At 56.8% G+C, this 6,000-nt stretch overlaps 1 protein-coding gene across 2 annotated transcripts in view; it reads right to left on the bottom strand.

Moving 5' to 3' along the window:
- The window catches only part of LOC116951063 (PH and SEC7 domain-containing protein 2-like), a 195,378-nt gene extending 190,355 nt beyond the window's left edge, over positions 1 to 5,023 (bottom strand). For both annotated transcript variants that reach the window (XM_076073282.1, XM_032969429.2), the window contains exons 1-2: positions 4,914 to 5,023; positions 3,394 to 3,552 (exon numbers count right to left, since the gene is read on the bottom strand). The gene's annotated coding sequence lies outside the window, so the exon portion shown is untranslated. The remainder of the gene's footprint in view (positions 1 to 3,393; positions 3,553 to 4,913) is intronic.
- Between the last annotated feature and the right edge of the window lie 977 nt (positions 5,024 to 6,000).

A 6,000-nucleotide genomic window follows, 5' to 3' on the forward strand; every position in this document is an offset into this window, starting at 1 on the left:
ATTCGGCAAAAAAGCTCAATATTTCAAGAGCCGCAATGCACTGCGTGGTGGTGATTACGAGACGGCGGTCCTTGATAAAGAACGCCACGAAACAGTCCTCAATGAGCCGCTTGCCTCTCCCGAGCCGCAGGTTGCCGACCTCTGCCCATGGTGAACTGGCCTTCCATGGTTAACTGGCCTTCCATGGTGAACTGACCTTCCATGGTGAACTGACCTATGGTGAACTGGCCTTCCATGGTGAACTGACCTATGGTAAACTGGCCTTCCACGGTGAACTGGCCTTCCATGGTGACCTGGCCTTCCATGGTGAACTGGCCTTCCATGGTGAACTGACCTTGCATGGTGAACTGGCCTTCAATTGTGAATTGGCCTTCCATGGTGAACTGGCCTACCATGGTGAAGTGGCCTTCCATGGTGAAGTGGCCTTCCATGGTAAAATGGATTTCCATGGTGAACTGTGCTTCCATGGTCAAGGGTCGTCAACCAGAATAAATAAAGTAAGAACAGCCATTGTTTACGCACTTCAAGAACCGCACATTGCAGTCCTTTTAAAAGAGCCACCGCACATGCGGCTTCGGATACGCGGGGCCCACGGTCGAGTGCTTTGGCTCGCAGCGAGTAGTGACGTGCGGTCAGCAGAGGGCGACACTCGTCCATACAAATGAAGGGAGACAGAGAGAGAGAGACGGGTTTAACCACGGACGAGGGCTTCCGCGACCAACTTTGGCTATCGCCTGATGATGCCGGTTGTTGCAGTTACCGGCGAAACCTCACTGTACTCGAATTGTAAATGTTGTTGTGGGGTTTTACTCTCCAACAAACAACCCGTGCGCTCAACTAGCAACGAATTGGCGCGTTTTGTTCACGTGACAAACAAGCGTTAGCGATTGGGCTGTGTCGGGCGGCGGCGGGGTTAACGGCACGTTTATATTTACGCGATCTAACCCAAAAAAAACCCATGTATTTTTGAAAAAAGAGACCGCTGAATCAGAAGGGCATGCACACACTTTGCTGGGGCAAGTGCTGGCTTAGCGAGCACCTACGAAGACAGGTCGCCACGGTACACTTTGTTGGGGCAAGTGCTGGCTTAGCGAGCACCTATGAAGGCACGTCGGCTCGGTGAGTTTGTCTGCCCAGTGTATTTGTTCCCTCGCTTGTTCGTATCGCCACTGGTAAGTAACCTCGTCCCATGTGTCTTTTTTTATTTGCTGCAATAAAAAAAAATATGTTGGTGGAAGCTCCCAGCATAGTGGAGTGAAACGTCGGACATCGTGCGGTGACACACGCGTTGTACGACACGGAAGCCGCTTGAACGCTGCACGGTGCAACCGCCACTGATGTTTCGCCGCGGCCAGGATTCGAACCGAGGCCACCGAGTTTGTAATGCGGCACTCAAACCACTTGCGCTCCCATTTCCAACGTACGAAGACAAGGGTCCCCTGTGTAGCCTCAACAGACTGCTGGCACGGCACACGAGGGTGTGGGTGGCCAATTCCACGCCTGGCCGCCTTTGTCTCCCCAGCGCTGATGCTTACACACCCGTAGCAGGTACTCATTTAAGGCTGAGTTGACGTAGATTACACAGCATTTGTGTACACGTGCAAACACTTTACGTACCCTGTACACACGCGTGCTGGATGCAACAGCCGCGTCTCGGCACAACTGTGATGAGAGGTGCCGTTGCTTCGGGGCACTGTTAGATTAATGCGATGAGTAATGATTAAGCAGCCAAGGGTTGAACGTATGGAAATTAAAGAAAGCCAAGACACTGCGCACAGTGGTGCTCAAGAATATATTTAAAACAGGACGGTGAACGCTTGCCTGGTAACAGAAACGATGCATCGTTGATTGAACAAAGACGTCCGTCGAATTCTGGTTTTCATTTTTACAATGCGGCGCTGGCGATGAACGTGGCACATTTCTTTTGCATGGTCCGGTTGAGCATATCGGCTCCTCATCGTAATCAATTATCATCATCAATCAGCCTTGGTCAGTCAAATGCTAGATGATGGCCTCCCCAAGTCTCCGCCACTTCACAATCCTGCCATGGAAGAGTTTTTTTTTAATCACGGAGCTGATTTCATCGCTCCATCTCTTCTCCGCATGCGGAAACAGTGCCGCAGCCAACTCTGCATGGGGAGTTTTCTACTGTTAAGGCATTTGATGGTGACGAATGGGGTGATGGTTGTTCGTGAGATCACAGTACAACACAGTACTCAAAACATCTGCCTGTCCGCAGTGCCGGATAAAGTTAGTGTGGGGCCTGTAAATATGTAAACAGATGTTTTACTTGCACAGTAAAGTAATTGTATTTTTTCATTTGCTATACAGCTAGATAATACGACAAATCGCTAACCTTAAACACCCAGTCGTTCATAAAAGTTGAAGGCGGTATAGAACTATAGTAATAGAGCAAGTGCAGAATCACTGAACCGGAATTGATAGCTTGAAAGCATTTAGCGCGGGGCCCTTGAAAGTGTGGGGCCCGCAGCATATTTAGATATTTTTGCTACTGGGATAATCCAGTACTGCCTGTCCATCAGTCTATATCTAAATATACACGCTTCGTGGAATTTACCTTTTTATTACACTCAAAAGAACACAACTTAAACACACACATACTGTATTGGCGAGGCGCCGTAACTAAAATTCAGGGCGCTTCTGAAAACAAAAAACCCGGACGAATGTTTACCGATTTATTTTGACTGTATGCACCTTAGAGTACAATGGATTTAGAATAAATTATTGGAGCATGACTGCACACACCACGAGATCGTATCCTTCACATGAACGTTCCTGTCGTGGCCACACAATGACGACCAACGTCAATTATTTGTCTAGGAAGGTCTCACTCAGACTTGTGAAGTGTTCAGAAGACTCCTGGGTTGGCTTGGTTGGTGAATACCCAGGGTGAGTGTATTGCTCCACGCGAGAGAAAAAAATATCGCTCACTCCCGCAACTGGCCAGGATTTTAACCACTGCTGCACCACTCTGCCCCCGTCACACGAAGCGCCACCCAGATGGTGGTGGGGGCGGGGGGGGGGGGTGGAAGGGAAGGAGGTGGTTGGGGGGGGGTGAGGTGCCATTTGCCCCGGAGACCTCACAAAAAATATAAAAGTTTGCCCCGACATGGCATTCAGCCCCGAGCCTCCTGCCCTGGGCCTGCAGGTCACACACACGCGCGACCGGAGGTGCCTTCCCCGAGTGCGGAAAAACGACCTCGGTCGATGAAACCGACGCACGGCACCGCTACGCGCGCGGCAACACGGACGCGGAACTTAAATAAACTCAAAGCAACAACAAACGCTGACGTTCCGGGGCAATGGCCCTTTCCCACCGCGCACAGAGAGAGAGAGAGATAGGTAGGTAGGACACAGAACTTTCTCGCTGACCTTCTTGACCTTGACCGCGTCGTAGGGGTGGCTGGGGGAGCGCGTAATGTGGTCCCCGATGACCTCGACGTTGACGGAGTTGACTCGCGGCGTCCGAGTCACCACGGTGGCCTGCGTCGCTTCCGCCGCACGGCCGAATCCTCCTCCTCCGCCGGGTTCCTGGCACCAGCCGAGAGAGAGGGCGGGGGGGGGGGCGACTCGCGATGGCACGGCGCTCACTCGTCCATCACGCAAACTCCGGTCGTTGTCCTAGCAGCGGCGGCTTAAGGCTGGCCATCAAACAAAGACTGACACTGCATCGCGCGCGTTCAGATGCGCTCCTGCGGCCGTGTGGAACGCTCTTCCTTCCGATATTAGGACGCCACTGGAGCTATGCACTTTTAGATCATCTCGATTGAAAACTCGTTCCTTTAGAACTGCTTTTGGTGTTTAGTTTGTTGTCCTTCCCCCGCACCTCCGATTAGGTTAGGCTACGTATGGTGCAAAAGAAGTTCAACACACGCACATCGACAATGACACGAGAGCACTCCGAAAGTTATGGTAAATATTCCATCAGCCATCGTAGTCATTGCCGTGGATGCCACCAACTCATCACTTCCTTCTGCTAGATCCAGGAGTTCTGGAAAAGTTGACGTTCAACTTGTTTAAATCGGCCAACTTGACTTGAGGTCACCACCTTGTAACCCGGTCCACCTGGTCTGCATTGACCAATCTTACAGTCTCATTACCACCACCACCTCCATCTGGCTTTTGGTCTTCTCTTCCCCTCGGTGGCCATGCCAACACCTGCCTCCTCTTCCCTGTACACGCGCGTCCCACCCATCACAATCCGCTCCCCCCCCCCCCCTCTCAAAGATTGCATCTGCATCACTTTCCCGCCAAAAGTTCTACTCAAACCGCCAAGATGGTGAACATCACGGTGCCACTTTGTTACACGTGCAGATTGCAGAGCCTCCATTCCACCTACTGTCAATGACTGACACAACTCCTACACATTAAACCTGAATGTACAGTATGGCTGCCAATATTTTAACTCGTCTTTTTATTCACAGCGTCCCCATACAGCCCTAACAGGTTACTGTGGCAAGTTCATGAGCACCTATACAAGAGGATAGTGTGGCCAGCACATGCCTGGCCGTCTCTGTCTCCCCAGTGCTGCTGTTTACGTGTCGCACCAGGTACTCATTGAACGCTGAGTCAACGGATCGGTTCAGATTTCGTCGCCGATGTTGGCCGTGAGCGGCGATCCAAATCGGATCACCGGGATCGGAGTGCAGGGCGCTAACTACGGCGCCGATATTCGGCGCTACGTGCCGGTGACATTACCACGTCGATTGTGCCAGGCTATGTGCACTTTAAGGCCACGTGAAGTGTAGAACGCCTGCTGGCAGGAAGTCACGTGACAAACCCAGGTGCCATGGGTTGACCGAGATGACTGGCAGATGCACACCTGTATCGCCTATTGTACCAACTTGCTGTAACTTAGCCACCCGGCGCTCCCATCGCGCACGCCGGCCCACCTGCTCATCCAGCGGCAGCAGCTGCGGCGGCGGCGTCGGCCGCGGCGTCGCGAAGGCGCGCGGCGAGTAGCCGGGCCGGCTGACCTCCACCTTCCAACGCGGGCCCGGCGGCGGCGTCCATGCCGGCGCGGGGCTCCTGGCTTCACACGGCGGCACGGGGACCGTGGGGGGGCCCCGGGAGGCCGCGGCGCTCGGCGTCGACGGCCCGGCAGCGACGTCGCGCCTCTCGCCCTCCGACGCCGCCTCGGCGGCGCGGGAGGCCCGGGGACGTTGAGCGCCGGTCAGGGGTGCGGCGGAGGACCCTCGACTCGCGGCCGCCTCCGGCGAGGTCCACGGGGTCTGCCGCACATCGGCGTCTCCGGGGGCCGGTTGGCCCCGCGGGCTCCGGCACGGGATGGGGTCGTGCGAGTTGCCGGGCCCGTAGAAGCAACGGGAGCTGAGCGAGCGACGGGGCGACGGTCCGCTCCGCTCAGCGGCGTCGGCGGCCCCGGGCGCTCCGGGCGACGCGGGAGGCCGCGGCGCCTTCACGAATGAGCCCACGACGGCGTAGGCCACGAGCCCGCCGCGGGCTTCCGACGGCTCCCCGGGGGCGCGTTCGGCGACCCCCGCCCTCGTCGCTCCGGCGGGTCCCGGCGGCGAGCCCGTGGGCGCGGCGCACGGCGCGGAGCCGACGGACGAGCGAGCGAAGGGCGGCAGAGCTCCCCGATCGGCGTCGGCGGCCGCGCCGGAGTCCCGCGCGTCCGCCGCGCCAAAGTCGCGCCACCGGACGCCCGGCCCGACAATGGGCGGGCCATAGCGGAGGAGAAGTCCGGCGTCCCCGGCGGACCGCGGAGATGCGCCGACCTCCGCCATCCTCCCACCCGCGGCTCCGGAGACGTCGGGGAGGGCGCTCGGGCTACGGGCGGTTCCGCTGCGGGGACTCCGGAGCGGCGACGCGAGCTGCACGAAGAGGTACGACGAGGAGCGAGCGCGACGAGGTTCCGCCATGGCTCGGGGTCGGGGTGGGGGCGCGTGGCGACGACGACGAGACTGCAGGGACGCTCGCCGTCAGCGCAGGGGTGCGCGGCGCACCGCGGCGCAGCGGGCG

Source organism: Petromyzon marinus, chromosome 41 (genome assembly GCF_048934315.1).
Source record: "Petromyzon marinus isolate PM22_M1 ecotype Great Lakes invasive population chromosome 41, UKy_Petmar_22M1.pri1.0, whole genome shotgun sequence".
Lineage (NCBI taxonomy): Eukaryota > Metazoa > Chordata > Hyperoartia > Petromyzontiformes > Petromyzontidae > Petromyzon > Petromyzon marinus.